General features: G+C 43.3%; 1 protein-coding gene across 2 annotated transcripts in view; it reads left to right on the forward strand.

The window, feature by feature from the left end:
* Positions 1 to 19,618, forward strand: part of LOC142249676 (G-protein coupled receptor 22-like) — a 224,270-nt gene that overhangs the window by 166,494 nt on the left and 38,158 nt on the right. For both annotated transcript variants that reach the window (XM_075321475.1, XM_075321476.1), the window contains exon 2: positions 8,156 to 8,344. The gene's annotated coding sequence lies outside the window, so the exon portion shown is untranslated. The remainder of the gene's footprint in view (positions 1 to 8,155; positions 8,345 to 19,618) is intronic.

Below are 19,618 nucleotides of genomic sequence, written 5' to 3' on the forward strand. Positions count from 1 at the left end.
GTCTGGTCACAGCAACAGCTTCCAAATGCAAAACCACGCACCTGTAATCAACCCCAGACCTTTTAACTACTTCATTGATTACAGGTTAACGAGGGAGACGCCTTCAGAGTTAATTGCAGCCCTTAGAGTCCCTTGTCCAATTACTTTTGGTCCCTTGAAAAAGAGGAGGCTATGCATTACAGAGCTATGATTCCTAAACCCTTTCTCCGATTTGGATGTGAAAACTCTCATATTGCAGCTGGGAGTGTGCACTCTCAGCCCATATTATATATATAATTGTATTTCTGAACATGTTTTTGTAAACAGCTAAAATAACAAAACGTGTGTCACTGTCCAAATATTTCTGGACCTAACTGTGTGTATATGTATATGTATATATATATATATATATATATATATATATATATATATATATATATATATATATATATATATATATATATATATAGTGAATAATATATCATTGATGGAAATAGATATTCGTCCACGTCTGTGTTAAGCAGCGTTCACCTCTGGGGTTGTTTAATATGGGAGATCCGTTCCCGGCAGGAATTATCCAGTGGAACGGTTTCATTCCGCTCTTTCTATTTGTGATATTTTGGTTGGTAATTGAATTATCCTGACATCTCTCTTTGTTACTGGTGCACTGAGGCAAACCCGGCATTCAGCATGCTAAAAAATAAAAATTAAACGATTATACAAGACGGGATAGTGCAATATAAGGTATATTAATTCCCTCCAAGTTGACCTATAATCCCAACTCTTAGCTCTTGCGTCATATGCAAGTAACTTTGTACCTATGAAACATTTAAAGGGAACCTGTCACCACTTTTTTGGCCTATAAGCTGCGGCAACCACCACCACTGGGCTCTTATATACAGCATTCTAACATGCTGTATATAAGAGCCCAGGCCGGGGGTATAACATAAAAAATAGGGATGATCGAATATCTCAAGTATTCGCCTTCGCGAATATTTTCCGAATACTTCGCCGCTATTCGACTATTCAATGCACAATGTAAGTCTGAGAAGCCCGAATAGTACCGAATAGCTGTTATTCGGGTTTCCCATAGACTTACAATGCGCATAGCATATTCGTGAATAGTGGCGAAGTATTCGGAAAATATTCGCGAAGCCGAATAATCAAAGTATTCGATAATCCCTAATAAAAAACACTTTATAATACTTACCTCAGAATACTTACTTCTCCGTTCTCCGGTGGCAGCGCCTCCTCTTTTGGCCATCTTTGTTCTCCTTCTTCTCTAGCCGCGGTGCATAACGGGTCCGACGTCATGCACACTCGCCGGAATTCAGGTCCTGAGCAGTGCAGATCAAAGTATTGTAGTGCGCCTGCAAGAATGTGTATATGATGTGGCCGCATCATGCACCCAGGCTTCAGAAAGAGGACAAAGATGGCCGAAAGAGGAGGCGGCGCCGGCACCGGACAACGGAGACGCTCATAAGGCCCACCGCACGACCGTTAGGTAAGTATTATAAAGTGTTTTTATGTTATACCCCCAGCCTGGGCTCTTATATACAGCATTCTAACATGCTGTATATAAGAGCCCGGTGGTGGTGGCCGCAGCTTATACGCCAAAAAAGTGGGGATAGGTTCCTTTTTAGAAATGTAGAAAACAAACCGTGTTACCAGCTCTCCGCTACGGATTCTTTGCTCCAGGAGTAGATACCCTGATCCTGCACGAAAATCCCAGGTATAAGGATCCAAGAAGACGACACAATTCCGGTGGATCATAGGCAGAAGTAAAAGTAAAACGTGCACTTTATTTTCGCATTAATAGTATACAGGCGGTATCCACAGAGATACAGGAAAAAATGATCCAACGCGTTTCGACATAACGCAGCGTGACCACACTATCAAAAATGCATCCAAAACGCATGCAACATGCATTCAAAACGCATTTCATAATGTAATTCCATGACAATACAGAGGACTTGAGGCTGTATACCGTGTTTGCCTGAAAATAAGACACGGAAATATACTGTGTTTGCACTGAAAAAATGCGCTAGGGCTTATTTTCGGGGATAGGGTTTATTTTTCTGGAAACATAGGTTGAGGGTAAGTTTATTCTCCAAAAAAGGCAGACATCTCCCATGAAAATCCTACTTAGCAGACCCTGGACCTCTGAGTCGATCACAGGTACTCCTACGATCCACAACTGGCACTCCCAGCAAGTCCTCGTGTGCTCCCCAGGGGTCCTCCCCTGCTTCCGGCTGGCACACACACACACACACACACACACACACACACACACACACACACACACACACACACACACACACACACACACATCAGATCGCAGTAACGTCACACACACACGGAACCTGGGACACAATGGAACACAAGGACCTGTGGTGGAACGCATCAAGGACCTGCGATGGAACACATCGAGGACCTGCGGTGGAATGCATCGATGCATTCCAACACAGATCCTTGGTGCATTCCACTGTAGTTTCCCGCGTTCCATTGCATCCCAGGTACCTGGAGCAATACTACGGTCTCACCGGATGTGTGCTTGTGTGTTCCACGCAGGTCCCCATGTTCCACAGCGTCCCGTTTGTGGTCTGGTGAGTACAATTGTCGGGTCTGTCTTCTCTCTTTTCGGGGTGTCTGCTTTCTTTAAGGAAGTCTCCTGCTGTATTCTTTAACTTTTTTAGCTCCATGGACACGCCAATATTTAACAGCAACAGGGGCTTATTATCGGGGAAGGGCTTATATTTAAGCCTTACTCCGAAAAGGCTAAAAATTTATGCTACATCTTATTTTCTGGGTAGAGGTTATTTTTGTGGAAACACGGGTTGAGGGTAAGTTTACTCCCAAAAAAGGCAGACACCCCCCATGAAAATCCTACTTAGCAGACCTCGGACATCTGAGTCGATCACAGGTCCTCCTGCGATCCACAGCAGGTGATTCCAGCAGGTCCTTGTGTGCTCCACAGTGGTCCCCCCCTTCTGGCTGGAACTCATACACACACCCACACATCAGATCGCAGTAACGTTCTACACACACGGAACCTGGGACACAATGGAACGCAAGGACCTGTGGTGGAACGCATCGAGGACCTGTGGTGGAATGTATGCGTTCCACCATAGCTCATCGCGTTCCATTGCATCCCAGGTACCTAGTACACCTGATGTGTGTGTTCCACGCAGGTCTTCATGTTCCACAGTGTCCCGTTCGGGGTCTGGTGAGTATGATTGTTGTATCTTCTGTCTTTTCTCCTTTGGGGGTGTCTGCTTTCTATAATAAAGTGTTCTGCAGAATTCTTTAACTTTTTTTGCTGCATGGACACTTCATTATTGAACCACGACGAGGGCTTATTTTTGGAGAAGGGCTTATATTTAAGCCTTACTCCGAAAAGGCCAAACATTTATGCTAGGTCTTATTTTTGGAGTAGGGCTTATTGTTGCGGAAATAGGGGTTGAGGGTAAGTTTACTCCCAAAAAAGGCAGACACCCCCATGAAAATCCTACTTAGCAGACCTCGGATATCTGAGTTGATCACAGGCCCTCCTGTGATCCACAGCGGGTGATTCCAGCAGGTCCTTGTGTGCGCTAGAGTGGTCCTCCCCTGCTTCCGGCTGACACACACACACACACACACACACACACACATCAGATCACAGTAACGTCCTACACACACGGAACCTAGGACACAATGGAACGCAAGGACCTGTGGTGGAACGCATCAAGGACCTGTGGTGGAATGCATCGATGCATTCCACCTCAGGTCCTTGATGCATTCCACCGTAGCTCCTCGCGTTCCATTGCATCCCAGGTACCTGGTACACCTGATGTGTGTGTTCCTCGCAGGTCTTCATGTTCCACAGCGTCCCGTTCGGGGTCTGGTGAGTATGATTGTCGGATCTTCTGTCTTTTCTCTTTTGGGGGTGTCTAATTTCCATAATGAAGTGTTCTGCAGTATTCTTTAACTTTTTTAGCTGCATGGACACTTCATTACTGAACTGCGACGAGGGCTTATTTTCGGGGAAGGGCTTATATTTAAGCCTTACTTGACGAGGCCAAAAATTTACGCTAGGTCTTATTTTCGGGGTAGGGCTTATTTTTGGGGAAACACACTATTAGAAAATACAGAATTCTGATCATTGTAGGGATATATTAAGAAATGAATCAGCACAGAATATGGCAGCAAAAATGACAAGATCAAAGAATGATATTTACATTAACAAGAGGGACAATACAGTGTTCCGTCTATTAATCATCCCGTGCATTGGCATCAGGGAAGGCTGCGTACAGTGGATATAGAAGAGTTGGCTGGAGTAGGATCAATACGGGGAGTGCAGAACTGGAACAGATATCTGGGTTAATGTGGAAACCGCAGATAAGAACGCTTCATTCTGTATTTCTATCTGGGGAAATGCTTCCAAGACTTTACTAATTACAATTCAATAAGCATCAAACAATCTTCTCCGCCGTGCCAGGGTTCAGAGAGGTTCCCACGCTAACGGCTGGATTGCAGCAGCGCGGCTGGATGTTGACACAAATAAAGGACATTAAGTACAACTCCGGCTTCGGCGCGGCCGTATTCAGGGGTGGAAATTCTGCGCTAATTAATATCTTGATATATATGATTGGAGCTCATTGTTTCCGATATGAAGCACCAAATATCCTTCATGGATATCAGGCCGCTAATGCGGCATCAGGAAAAAAAGATCAGGGGGATTTTATTATAGCTTTTACTTTACCGCACAAAAAAAAGTCACAAATTAGGGCCGTATATGCACCTTAAGTTTGCAACTTTCATCCTTCTCGTGCCACTTTTCTAAAAAGTGAAGGTTAAAAAAGTTTTGTGGAAGTGGACAGATCAACACTCAGCCCCGGTACTGTCACGCTAGGTACGGGAAAGAACCAAGTGAACGGTGAAAGGGAAGGGGAAACACTGTGTCTAGGGAAGGGGGAGATGGTGACCCCCTGACCAAGCCTACAGGTGTGCCTTGGCTTCCCTCTCCACCCTAGATAGGTTTCGCACCTATGCGCCAAGCAGGATATCTGACCATGAAGTAGGCCCTAGGTAGCGAGCGGATGGGATGAGCACTTAGTCAACCCAACTAAGCTCTAAGGCCGGGGACTAATACGATCCTCGCATGACACTCTGCTGACGCTGGCAGCACAGCAGGAGCCGAGTGTCATGTGAGTGTCACTGCGACTGAGGTCCGATCATGTGACTGGACCTCAGCTGCGGGGGACGGGGCGGCACTGAGAAGGGGCGGGCCGGCACGGGAGGGAGGGATTTCTCTCCCTCTCTCCTCCGTAGCCGGCTATTGCCATTCTTGCTCTGCACTCGCGGTACACCAATGTACCGCGAGTGCGGTGCGATCTTTCTCTCGCCCCATAGACTTGAATGGGTGCGAGAGAAAGCGTCTCGCATTACAATCGCAGCATGCTGCGATTATTTTCTCTGTCCGATTGGGGCCGAGAAAATAATCGATCATGGGTGCTGGGACATATATTGGGTTAATATTGGTCCGAGTGGAATGCGATGTTTTATCGCATTCCACTCGGTCCGATTTTCATGCCATGTGGCTTAGGCTTTAGGAAGACACAGGGATCACAAACGGGTAAAAGTAAATAAATAACTTATCTCCAGATGACTCAGGGAGAGGAACTGCAACAACAACAACAAAGTTCTCCAGATCAATACAAACCGACTGCTTGCACTGAAAACTTGTTAAAGGTATTAGACCTATCACCAGCACAGAGTAACGGGAAATGTGGGTATATAAAGACACAAAGGAAAGTGCTGATGAAAAACAGCTGAAATGGTGAGGAACTCTGAAGGGTCCTAAAGGGAAAGGAAAGAAAACCAAGCAGAGGAGATACATAGGATACCAAAAATACACCAAGCAGGAATGTCAGGGAGCATTTTGCACAGCCAAACACTGTGACCTTCTATAGCCAGGCACCACAGGACAGTCTGTCACCCATGAAAGGTACATTTACAATAATTTACGGCAAAAAGTGGTTAAATAGTATAGTACGAATGTAGATTTTGTTTTATTTTTGGCTCAAGCAGCACAAGGGATGCATCAGGCTTGTTAAAAAGTGTTCACCTCTAAATAAAAAAAAACCCTCACTGGTGTAAAATGAATCAGATGTATAAAGCCAGTTGTGAAGTGTTTTGCTCCAAATATATTAATGTGCACGTCTTAATAGATTTGGTTCATTGGGGACTACCTGAAAGTAAGAAGATTAAGTCTAGATTGCAACAAACTTTGTGCTATTTTCCACCTATTTTCTTAATAAAGCCAGTATAAAAAAAACTAAGAGAATCTGTCAGCAGAATTTCACCCTCCAAACTATTTATATGCGCATGTAGCTCTTTGAAAGACAAATCCAGCAATACCTTCACTTGTCCAGTTTGTTACTCTGCTACTGAGAAATCAGCTTTTGAATTCATATGCAAAAGAGCTATTTGTAGATCTGAAGCCTCTGTCACTCCAGCTCTATTCCCTGTAAAGTGCCGCCTCCACATGCTTGACTGACAACTCCTTTGCCTGAATTCACACAGCATAAAGGCTGTCAGGTCAGCAAGAAGAAGCAGCACCAAAAAGGTAATAGAGCCGGAGTGACAGAGGCTTCAGATCTAAAATCGCTTTTCGGCCTCATTTGCATATCAATCTAAACGCTGATTTGTCAGTAACGGGTGAACGGACTGGACATGTAAAGCTAATGCTAGACTTGTCTTTGAAAGAGCTACATGCACATATAAATGTTTTGGGGAATAAAATCCTGCTGACAGATTCCCTTAAAGGCAAAGCACAATTTTCCAGGAAAAGTTGCAAATTTGTGCACCGCATGTGCAGCTTTTTAAAAAGACAGTTTACGCCAATAAACTGATTAATAAGCATGATCCATAAAGCAAAAAGGGGTTGTTGAGAAGAAGATAAACACGGCTGCTTTATTCCAAAAATGGTGCCACCTCTTTTTTTTTCCCATTTGTCATGGAATTATAAATCTAGAGTCTGAAGCAGAGTTGTAATACCAGACACACCCTGTGGACAGATCTGGCGCTACTTCCGGAATAAAGCAGCATTTTTCTAACCAGGAAGCATGGAATCCTGATGATAGGCAAACATGTGCTATATAGTTTATATACAGTACAGACCAAAAGTTTGGACACACCTTCTCATCTCTAGAACAACTATTAAGAGGAGACTTTGTGCAGCAGCCTTCATGGTAAAATAGCTGCTAGGAAACCACTGCTAAGGACAGGCAACAAGCAGAAGAGACTTATTTGGGCTAAAGAACACAAGGAATGGACATTAGACCAGTGGAAATCTGTGCTTTGGTCTGAAGAGTCCAAATTTGAGATCTTTGGATCCAACCACCGTGTCTTTGTAGAAAAGGTGAACGGATGGACTCTACATGGCTGGTTCCCACCGTGAAGCATGGAGGAGGAGGTGTGATGGTGTGGAAGTGCTTTGCTGGTGACACTGTTGGGGATGTATTCAAAATTGAAGGCATACAGAACCAGCATGGCTACCACAGCATCTTGCAGCGGCGTGCTATTCCATCCGGTTTGCGTTTAGTTGGACCATCATTTATTTTTCAACAGGACAATGACCCCAAACACCTCCAGGCTGTGTAAGGGCTATTTGACTAAGAAGGAGAGTGATGGGGTGCGACGCCAGATGACCTGGCCTCCACAGTCACCAGACCTGAACCCAATCGAGATGGTTTGGGGTGAGCTGGACCGCAGAGTGAAGGAAAAAGGGCCAACAAGTGCTAAGCATCTCTGGGAACTCCTTCAAGACTGTTGGAAAACCATTTCCGGTGACTACCCCTTGACGTTCATCAAGAGAATGCCAAGAGTGTGCAAAGCAGTAATCAAAGCAAAAGGTGGCTACTTTGAAGAACCTAGAATAGAAGACATATTTTCAGTTTTTTCACACTTTTTTTTTTAAGTATTTAATTCCACATGTGTTAATTCATAGTTTTGATGCCTTCAATGTGAATCTACAATTTCCAGAGTCATGAAAATAAAGAAAACTCATTGAATGAGAAGGTGTGTCCAAACTTTTGGTCTGTACTGTAAATCCAGTAGAGGTGGACTTCCCCTTTAATTCCTGAAACATGGAGAAAAAAATTAAACCCAATGTTTTTGTTGTGTCTTGCAGGTCCCCCTAGTGTTTCACTTGGGAATTACCTCATTTCTACCTCCATGTGTCTCCCATGGGGTGATAGTATCAGTGGAAGCAGCAACCTCAATGTGTGACCCAATTACAAATGCATGGCTGATCCCACCAATCATCATCTTCCGCCTTGGAATTTTGCATTCATTCATATGAATGTGTCTAATATTTCAGGTAGGTTCTCAGACATAAGCAAAGCGTAAGAAAAGATCTGTTGATGCCAAATGTGAAAATTCTTAAACAAATGTATAATTTTGCTCCTCAGGGGCGGAGTTATGCAGATTACTCTGCTCAGTTTTCATGCCTGTGGTTAATGATTTCTTTTTGCAGTCAGCTTGGTAGCGCATACAAAGTGTTATATAGGGGGTGACACTGAGCACAAAAGTATGGGACTGAAATTCATTAAAATGTGCATATCTTATGTATATTTGAGTCTTCAATGGGAACTGTTCTTTCAACAAACGTTGTACAGGCGACTATAAGAATGTATTTAATTTATCTTAACAGAGAAATCTGATTCTTTCTCCACTTATGAGCCACTTCATCCTCTCCCTCCTGCTTCCTGAACACATCATTCACTCCGGGGCGGGGCAGGGGTGGGTAGGATCTTAGATCCATCTTGCTCAGAAAATATGGCCTGCTTTCTCAATCCCCATTATTCTATTCTATGGAGAGCAGGAGCAGAGTGAGGAAACAAGCTGTGGGAGACATAAAAAGATGGTGCTGGTCTTTCCACTATGTCTTACCTTACTGAAGAGCTGGATTCACATCTACACTGATCACTGATGCTGTGCAATTTCATGCATGCTTTTGTTGTTTCTGTGGGAGAGGAGGAGAAAAGAGCAGAGGGAGGAGAAGAGCAGAGGGAGACAGAAAGATGTTGCTGATCTTCCCACCAGGTCTTACCTAACGGAAGAGCTGCATTCACATCTACACGGATTACTAATGCTCTGCAATTTCATCCATGTTGTTGCTTGTATCTGTGGGAGAGGAGTGAGGAGCAAAGGGAGGAAAACAAGCAGAGGGAGACACAGAAAGATGGTGCTGATCTTTTCACCGTGTCTTACAAACTGAAGAGCTACATTCACATCTTTACTGATCACGGATGCTGTGCAATTTCATCCATACTGTTACTTGTTTCTGTGGGAGAGGAGGAGAGAGGAGGAAAGGGTGGAAACAAGCAGAGGGGGACACAAAGATTTTACTGGTTTTTGCACCATGTCTTACCTTACTGAAGAGCTGGATTCACATTTACACTGATCACTGATGCTGTGCAATTTCATCCATGCTGGTGCTTGTTTCTGTGGGAGAGGAGAGAGGAGCAGAGTGAGGAAACAAGCAGAGGGAGACACAGAAAGATGGTGCTGATTTTTCCACCATGTCTTACATACTGAAGAGCTGGATTCACATCTACACTGATCACTGATGCTCTGCAATTTCATCCATGCTGTTGCTTGTTTTTGTGGAGAAGAGGAGAGAGGAGCAGAGTGAGGAAACAAACAGAGGGAGACACAGAAAGATGATGCTGATCTTCCCACCATGTCTTACATACTGAAGAGCTGGATTCACATCTACACTGATCACTGATGCTTCGCAATTTCATCCATGCTGTAGCTTGTTTCTGTAGGAGAGGAGAGAGGAGCAGAGTGAGGAAACAGGGGGAGACACAGAAAGATGGTGCTGATCTTTCCAACATGTCTTACCTTACTGAAGAGCTGGATTCACATCTACACTGATCACTGATGCTGTGCAATTTCTTCCATGATGTTGTTTGTTTCTGTGGGAGAGGACGAGAGAGGAGCAGAGGGGAAGAAACAAGCAGAGAGAGACACAGAAATATGGTGCTGATCTTTCCAACATGTCTTACCTCACTGAAGAGCTGGATTCACATCTACACTGATCACTGATGCTGTGCAATTTTATCAATGCTGTTGCTTGTTTCTGTATGATAAAATGGAAATTATGAGCAGGAATCCATTGGTGTCTATGGAAGACATTAAAGCAGCTATTTTCCTCCCATCGGGTCATAATGGATTGTAATTTAGGGATAGAGAATGCATAGGATAAAACTGGTAAAAATGTAGAATACAAAATATTTAAAGGCCAGATTTGTCATTATTCATCAGGTACACACAGGATAGCATTTTCTGGAAAAAAAAATGGTTACCCTTTTCGTTTCCACTAAAAATCTGGTTCAAAATTCTTTATGAAAAATCAAAAAAGTCTGAAAACCTATAAAATCTGCAGTAAAATTCATATAAATTAGTGCAGGATTTGCAGCTGAAAATCCCCTGTGAAAATTCCATAGGAGATATAATACATTTTTAAATGGATTTTGCAATTGTACACGTTGGCAATGAAAGTGTTAGTTACAAGCCGTTGTTACCCCAGCCTAAAGGACAACTCCGCCTGGATTTAGTGCTTAATAACAGTTCAGTTTTCTTCCTTTTATCTGTACATGAAAGCCGGAGGAATCCCTGGTGATGTGAAGAAGACGTATTTCACCGGATTCCAGGATCTGCAGCAGCTGCCCCCCCCCCCCCCCTCCCCGGCCATTCCTAATGCACCACTGTGAACATAAAGCACTAGTAAAAGGGAGATTGTGCAAAGAGGGGGTACATTTTTTTTGTAGCATACATTTGAAGGTGACAACTTCCTCTAATTTGGATGTTTTTAGTTAGTGCTGATAAATTTGTAAACTTTTGGCTCGGGAGAGGTTTGTCTGATAAAAGAATAGGCTGTGGAGGTAATGATACTGTGTGCGGGGAGCTGTGGGGGATTGTACTGTTTGGAAGACCTTGCGGGCCATTATATTGTGTTGGGGGGGCTGTTGGAGATCATACAGTGTGGGGGGATCTGCGAGGACCATGTTACTATCTGAGAGCTTTGGGTGCCATCATACTGGGTGGGGGTGATCATACTGTGAGATCATAGTTTTTGGGAGCTGTGAGGGCTCAACGGTGAGAGCCATCATACTGTGTTTGGGGAGTTGTGGGGGATCATACTGTATGGGAGTCCTTTATACTGTGTTGGGGATGCTACAGTGTGTGGGATCCATGATGGCCATCTTACTATGTTGGAGGGCTTTGGGTGCCATCATACTTGGTGGGGGTGTTCAGGGGCTGTGAGGGCTCAGCAGTGGGAGCCATCATACTGTGTGTGGGGAGCTGTGGGACATCATACTGTTTGCGCGATCATGAAGGCCATTGTTCTGTGTTCAGGGCCTGTTGGGGATCATAGAGTGTGGGGGTTCCATGAGGGCCAACTTACTACGCTGGAGGGCTTTGGGTGCCATCATACCGGGTGGAAGTGATCATGCTGTGAGATCATAGTTTTTAGGGGCTGAAGGGTCAGCTGTGGGAGCCATCATACTGTGTGAGGAGCTGTGGTGGAGGATCATACTGTTTGGGAGATCATGTGGGTGCATAATACTGTGTTGGGGGGTTAGTTGGGGATCATATAGTGTGGGGGATCCGTGAGGGTTATCTTATCATGTTGGGTGGCTTTGAATGCCATTCATACTGGATGGGGGGTGATCATACTATGCGATCATACTTTTTGGGGAACTGTGAGAACTCAGCTGTAAGAGCCATCATACTGTGTGTGGGGAACTGTGGGGGATCATACTTTTTGGGAAACCATGGGGGCAATTATACTGTGTTTGAGGGGCTGTTGCGGATCATAAAGTGTGGGGGATCTGCGAGGGCCATCTCACTACGTTGGAGGGCTTTGGGTGCCATCATACTGAGTGGGTGTGAGCATACTGTGGGACCATAGTTTTTGGGAGTTGTGGGAGCCATCATACTGTGTGGAGGGAGTTGTGAGGTCATCACTGTTTTTGGGGAGCTGTTGACGATGGTACAAGGTATGAAGAACACGAGCAATATGATTTTCAATTTTTTTTTTATATAACTTTTATAAAAAAAAAGCATCAAACTGTTTTTTTTTTTTCAATCTGCTGAGTAATAAACTATAACATTTAACTAATATATAAGCTGAGTGTATGTGTGTGTGTGTGTGTGTGTGTGTGTGTGTGTGTGTGTGTGTGTCTGCTAAAGGAATCCGCACCATTGCATGTACAATCACAACATTTTTCACAGACACCCCATGTGACTCAGGGAATGTCATAGACTGTTTTGACAAGAAAATTTAACCCTGCGCTTTACAGTTACTCTACAAAAAAACATGCCTCTATTAAAGTGAATGGAGCTGCGAGCTACAGGCTATTAATAGGAGCTATGATTGGTTGCTATAGGAACAAAGGACATTCATAGTATAACAAGCCTATGTGTGAGGTAATATGATGTCGGTGGAGAGACAAACACAGAGACACAGATTGAGAGACAGACAGAGACAGACAGGCACAGACAGAGAAAGAGGCACACAGGGAAAGAGACAGAGACACACACTGAGACAAATAGGAAAAAAAAAGCCAGACAGAGACAGAAAGAAAGACAAAGGGGAAAGAGACAGACAGAGGCAGCCAGGGAAAGAGACAGAGAGAGACAGACAAGGAAAGAGACAGAGAGACAGACGGGGAAACAGACAGTGAGACAGACAAAGACAGACAGGAAAAGAGACAGACTGGGAAAGAGACAGACAAAGACAGATAGGGAAAGACAGGGAAAGAGACAGACTGGGAAAGAGACAAAGACAGATAGGGAAAGACGGGGAAAGAGAGAGACAGACACAGAGACACAAAGAGAGAGACTGATAAAGAGACAGACAGACAGAGACTGGGAGAGAAACAGAGAGTCAGTTACTATCCCGGGCAACGTCCGGGTACTACAGCTAGTATTATTATAAAATAAGAAGTTAATAATATTAATATTGAACAGAATTAATTTCGGAGTATTGGTTCGGCCTCCAAAACAGTAACGGTCTCTCATGTGGCCCTTTGGGAAAATTAATTGTCCACCCTACATAGATAAATCTTATGTGTACATTCAATAGCAAATATTGCTGATCTGGACACTTTCCAAGGTGCTTTATATTAAAAAAAATCCTGCTGAGCGGAAGAGAGGATATTTTCCAGCAGTGACAGGCTCACCCCATCCCTCACCCCCTCCCTCAGCTTTGCAGCAGTGAATCTGTCAGGAAAAGCTGAGGGGTGCAGGTCACGGATGGGGTGGGCTTGCTGTGAACCGCTGTACGAGTTCTCAAATACAGTAATTGTTATTCCCATTGCTAACGTTTTTCTTCTGTGACAACCAGATTTTAATTTAGTACAATGTGATTTTATTTCCTTTTATTTTTTACTTTTTTATATCTTTCAGGCTTACACATTAGGAAGCATCCGATTATACCCCCAGGAGCCAGTGATATCACTGAGGCAAATGTTCTTTCAGTTACTTAAGAATCAGTTTAATCTGCAAGACAGAAATAAATTAGTAACTTAGTAGCAAGTGACATCACTGAGGCAGTCTGATCAGTAACTTAGCAAGTGACATCACTGAGGCAGTCAGATCAGTAACTTAGCAAGTGACATCACTGAGGCAGTCAGATCAGTAACTTAGTAGCAATGACATCACTGAGGCAGTCAGATCAGTAACTTAGTAGCAATGACATCACTGAGGCAGTCAGATCAGTAACTTAGCAAGTGACATCACTGAGGCAGTCAGATCAGTAACTTAGCAAGTGACATCACTGAGGCAGTCAGATCAGTAACTTAGCAAGTGACATCACTGAGGCAGTCAGATCAGTAACTTAGCAAGTGACATCACTGAGGCAGTCAGTCAGTAACTTAGCAAGTGACATCACTGAGGCAGTCAGATCAGTAACTTAGCAAGTGACATCACTGAGGCAGTCAGATCACTAACTTAGCAAGTGACATCACTGAGGCAGTCAGATCAGTAACTTAGCAAGTGACATCACTGAGGCAGTCAGATCAGTAACTTAGTAGCAATGACATCACTGAGGCAGTCAGATCAGTAACTTAGTAGCAATGACATCACTAAGGCAGTCAGATCAGTAACTTAGCAAGTGACATTATTGAGGCGGTGTCAGATCAGTAACTTAGTAGCAAGTGACATTACTGAGGCAGTCAGATCAGTAACTTAGTAGCAAGTGACATTACTGAGGCAGTCAGATCAGTAACTTAGTAGCAAGTGACATTACTGAGACAGATCAGGAACTTTGCCTTAGTGATGTCTCTTGCTGAGTCAAATCAGTAACTTAGTAGCTAGTGACCTCACTGAGGCAGTCAGATCAGTAACTTAGGGAGTGACATCACTGAGGCAGAATTAGATTATTAATTTAGTAGTGAGTGACATCACCGAGGCAGAGGCAGAGCAGAAACTTAGTAGCGAGTGACATCACTGAGGCAGTCAGATCAGTAACTTAGCAAGTGACATCACAGAGGCAGTCAGATCAGTAACTTAATGGCGAGTGACATCACTGAGGCAGTCAGATCAGTAACTTAATGGCGAGTGACATCACTGAGGCAGTCAGATCAGTAACTTAATGGCGAGTGACATCACTGAGGCAGTCATCAGAAACGTAGCAAGTGACATCACTGAGGCAGTCATCAGTAACTTAGCGAGTGACATCACTGAGGCAGTCAGATCAGTAACTTAATGGCGAGTGACATCACTGAGGCAGTCAGATCAGTAACGTAGCAAGTGACATCACTGAGGCAGTCATCAGAAACGTAGCAAGTGACATCACTGAGGCAGTCATCAGTAACTTAGCGAGTGACATTACTGAGGCAGTCAGATCAGTAACTTAATGGTGAGTGACATCACTGAGGTAGTCAGATCAGTAATTTAGCAAGTGACATCACTGAGGCAGTCAGATCAGTAACTTAGTAGCGAGTGACATCACTGAGGCGGAGAAAGGTCAGTAACTTAATAGCGAGTGACATGAAGTTACTGATCTGACTCTGCCTCAGTGATGTCACAAACTCCTACACGACAGACTTGTCTCAGTCTCTAGTGACATCACTGAAGCAGGGATATAGAAATCCATTTTTCCTTTGGAATTCTCCTTTAATCCCAGCAATTGTTCCATAGATGGTGTCTCTGTGTCAGAAACGAGAAGGTTCCTTTCGATGTTCCAGCAATTCCAGAATAATTTTCTTTTCCATCGCCCTCTGCAATTTCTTCTCTCTCAAAAAGTTTCCAATGAATAAGGCTGGTTTTTATTTTGAAGGAAATATGTTCTGCAGAACGAATCCTAGATTCTTCTAGTAATCCGATGATCGCCCACAGAGAACGCTGAAACACCAAGTCAAACTGCCTCCAATTTGGAAGTGAGCTGACACTTTATGTATGAGATGGAAGGTATAGGAGGGGCACTAGGGGTGAAGCCCATCTAACACACTGAGGTCTTTACCTTGCCTTACCAGAGAAGTTTAGGTCAGCTCTAATCCAGGCTTGAAATATAAAAGCCAGTCGACTTGTTATAGGTACCGTATATAGGAAAGGAACGTGACGCACCAAGAGAGTGGTGGGGGGCCCCCGACATTTTACTAGATCCTTATCCCTATGTGGTTAGACATGCACAGAGGGTCCATACATTTTAAAGTCTTCTGGCAAGACAACGTCCATTCATGAAGTGCGCGCTCCTTCATTTACTGTAGACAAGTAAAGAGCTAATAATCTGTACAAGAGGTTATTTCCCAAGTGATTACATGACTGAGCGGGCGCGTAAATCCAGTATAAACCTATTAGCATCAGAATGTATCATTAAACCTGTGGGCTGAAGACTTACCGTACGTAAAAGAAATCACAGTATGAAAAATATAATGTGTTACATTATAGGAAGTATTATTACTAGTATTTAATATTTTTTCATAGTAGTTATAATCTTGTACATAGGAGCAGTATTATAGTAGTTGTATTCTTGTACATAGGGGCAGTATTATAGTAGTTATATTCTTGTACATAGGAGGAGCAGTATTATAGTAGTTGTATTCTTGTACATAGGGGCAGTATTATAGTAGTTATATTCTTGTACATAGGGGCAGTATTATAGTAGTTATATTCTTGTCCATAGGGGCAGTATTATAGTCGGTGTATTGTACTTGGAAGCAGTATAATATTAGATATATTCTTGCACATAGGGGATAGTATTATTGTAGTTATATTTTTGTACATAGGGGACAGTTTAATAGTACTTATATACTAGTATATAGGGGCAGTATATAGTAGTTATATTCTTGCACATAGGGAGCAGTATTTTAGAAGTAATATTTTTATACATGGGGCAGTATTATAGTAGTTATATTCTTGTACACAAGATATAGTATAATAGATATATTCTTGCACATAGGGGCAGTATTATAGTAGTTATATTCTTGCAAATGGATGGCAGCATTATGTAGTTAAGATAGACCCTTTCCATTATGTTACTGTCACCAGATGTGAGGGCATAACAGAGGACCAGGGCTCCTAGACTGACCCTCAGGCTAGGGGGCCCTAGCTGTTCCTACTACCAGAGATACATCTGATGGTGACGATGTCTGGGCCGCCTTCCTTGCCCTGCTCCTAGCCACCCCTGATCTAATACTCCCTCTCCCCCATCGCAGGGGAGGACCAGGACAGGAGTAGTAGAACCCACAGATATGGACAAACCAAAACTCTAGCATGCATCACGCTCACACAGAGTAATCACAACAAATGATAAGAAGGAAAATAAAGCGCAGGGAGGAAAATAACCAGATGACAGAAGGAATTCCACAGTACTCCAAACAACACACAGTAAATCACCAGTTACTGGTACACAAGCGCACATGGACTGGTTTAGAAAAAGCTATAGTCGACATGGCAAGACAGATTCCTCCATCTTAAAAAGGCATAGATGATAGGTCTCCGGCAACATGTTATCCAAAAGGTAACCAGCAGGCTTGGAGAGATTAACTCCTCCTAGCCCGATCACTCATGAGCACACAGCTGGTCAACGCCCGAGTATGGAGTCTCAGAGTCTGTAGTGTGAACAGTGTCTGATGACATGACACTCGTTGAGTTTAGAGCCAAACACCATGTGACAGTTACATATAGGTTACACCTTTCTTTGCCACAAGCATTTTTTAAGGAAATAAAAATAATTTACAGAAAATGATGAACGTTTTGACATTGCAAACTCTCACACTCGCTTCCTAAAGCCTATATATATTTATATCCCTCGCGTGGATTATCATCTGGAATATTGCTGCTGTCTAGCAATAAATGTGGATTGAGTTGGGAAGGATCAGGAGTTATAACAATTACCTTGTCATGTTGGAGTGACACATGTCTCCTGGAGTTACTGGTGCAGGACTAGAAATAGTATTCATTTGTCTGAGTGACAAGGACAGCGAAATGTGAGACACCGAATATAAAACACGGAGGTAAATGTGACACTTGGAACATCCGCCCCATTGGGCAGCGTCAATTCACGTAGGTTTATTATATAGTCCTTAGACAAAGGATTTTCCTAGTTTCAGCTATTAAAGAGTTTGTGCAATGTTCTTTTTCTAAAAAAAAATGTCCAAAAAGCAGAGGATGCATGAAAAGAAGTCATCGTCCATTCTACGCCAGCATAGTGATGATGTTTCTACCTACATGGCAATGAAGCCGATGGCTGGTCTCGGAGCTGATGAGCGGCAGTATGGTTGGCTCGTGACTGCTGAGGCTGCAGCGATCACCTGACTGTAGTTGCAGTGTCAGCAATGAAAGCAGCTATGAATGACTGCTGAGATCTCTAAATCTGTCACGATGACTCTGGGATAGTGGGGCTCTAAGCTGTCCCTCCAGCCAGGTGGGTCTATACTATCCCTAATCTCAGGGATACCCCTAATGGTGGGGATGCCCGAGTCTCCTTCCTGGCCAGTCCTGATTGTTTGACCCGTCGCTAGATGGCCATATGCTATCCCTAATCTCAGGGATACCACTAATAGTGGGTATTCCGGAGTCTCCTGCCTGGCCAGTCCTGATCTTTTTCCCCATTGTTAGGTGGCCATATGCTATCCCTAATCTCAGGGATACCACTAATGGTGGGGATTCCAGAGTCTCCTTCCTGGCCAGTCCTGATTGTTTGCCCCGTCGCTAGATGGCCATATGCTATCCCTAATCTCAGGGATACCACTAATAGTGGGTATTCCGGAGTCTCCTGCCTGGCCAGTCCTGATCTTTTTCCCCATTGTTAGGTGGCTATATGCTATCCCTAATCTCAGGGATACCACTAATAGTGGGTATTCCTGAGTCTCCTGCCTGGCCAGTCCTGATCGTTTTCCCCGTCGCTAGGTGGCCATATGCTATCCCTAATCTCAGGGATACCCTTAATGGTGGGGAAGCCTGAGTCTCCTTCCTGGCCAGTGCTGATCTGTTTCCCCGTCTCCCCCAGGAGGGGATGGGACAGGAGTGTAATGAAAGTCACAGATATAGACAGACAAGGGGGAAAAACAAAACTCTGCCATACGTAAGCACAGAAGGATAAAGACAATAAGAGATTCAGAAGGAAACACAAGAGAAGAAAGGAAGCTAGAAAACAAGGGGGTAAACTTCCACAACCGTAACATGCAAATAGCACAATTTTCACCAGAGAGTCTGGGACACCCCACTTCACTATAGCTGGCATGGATAGAAGGATTCCACCAGCATAAATAGGAGGGGAGCAGATCTGATTGGCTTCTTCACCACATGTGATCAAATGAACCTAAAAAGCAGACTAGCAGAGATTAACTCTTGCTAGCCTGCTTAAGATTCAGCACGCAGTAGGTTGCAGTCCGAGTCTTTCTGTGTTGATCCCAGACAGCAGAGCGGGCTGAGTGTCAGAATGTGTGCAATGTGGACAAAGCCCGACGCCATCATGACAGTCAGCGATGTTTCTGCAAAACTCCATGTGACAAAAGTTATGATTAGGGGATAATGTTTAATTCTGGGATTCTGAGAATGTAGACAGAAGGAGTGTGCAACCCCTGTGCCACCACATCTGCACTCCAGGGTCACAATCATGTGGTGCCATTGGATCTCAATAGCATTACTAGCCATATAAAAGGTCTGCAGGGTTCTTTTTTAATCTATATACCCCTACTAAGCCCTGCCTCATCAGATTTTTATTAATGCACTTATAAATTATATAAGGTGATACAGCAATAATTTTTTACCATACCACCAATCACACTGGCAAGTCCCCAAATGAGGCTAAAAAAAAAAAAATCTTAAAAGGAAGATGATATTTTCCACAGAATAATCAGAAATGAAAAAAGGTGCATCAAAACATATATTCTCTCTCTCATACACATACACACGCATACGTGTGTGCGTGTGTGTGTATGTGTATATATATATATATATATATATATATATATATATATATATATAATATAAATATATATACACACACACATATATATATATATATATTATATACATACACACATTTTATATATATATATATATATATATATATATATATATATACACACACACAGATATATATATATCTATGTATATATATGTATACATA

This window comes from Anomaloglossus baeobatrachus, chromosome 8 (genome assembly GCF_048569485.1).
Source record: "Anomaloglossus baeobatrachus isolate aAnoBae1 chromosome 8, aAnoBae1.hap1, whole genome shotgun sequence".
Lineage (NCBI taxonomy): Eukaryota > Metazoa > Chordata > Amphibia > Anura > Aromobatidae > Anomaloglossus > Anomaloglossus baeobatrachus.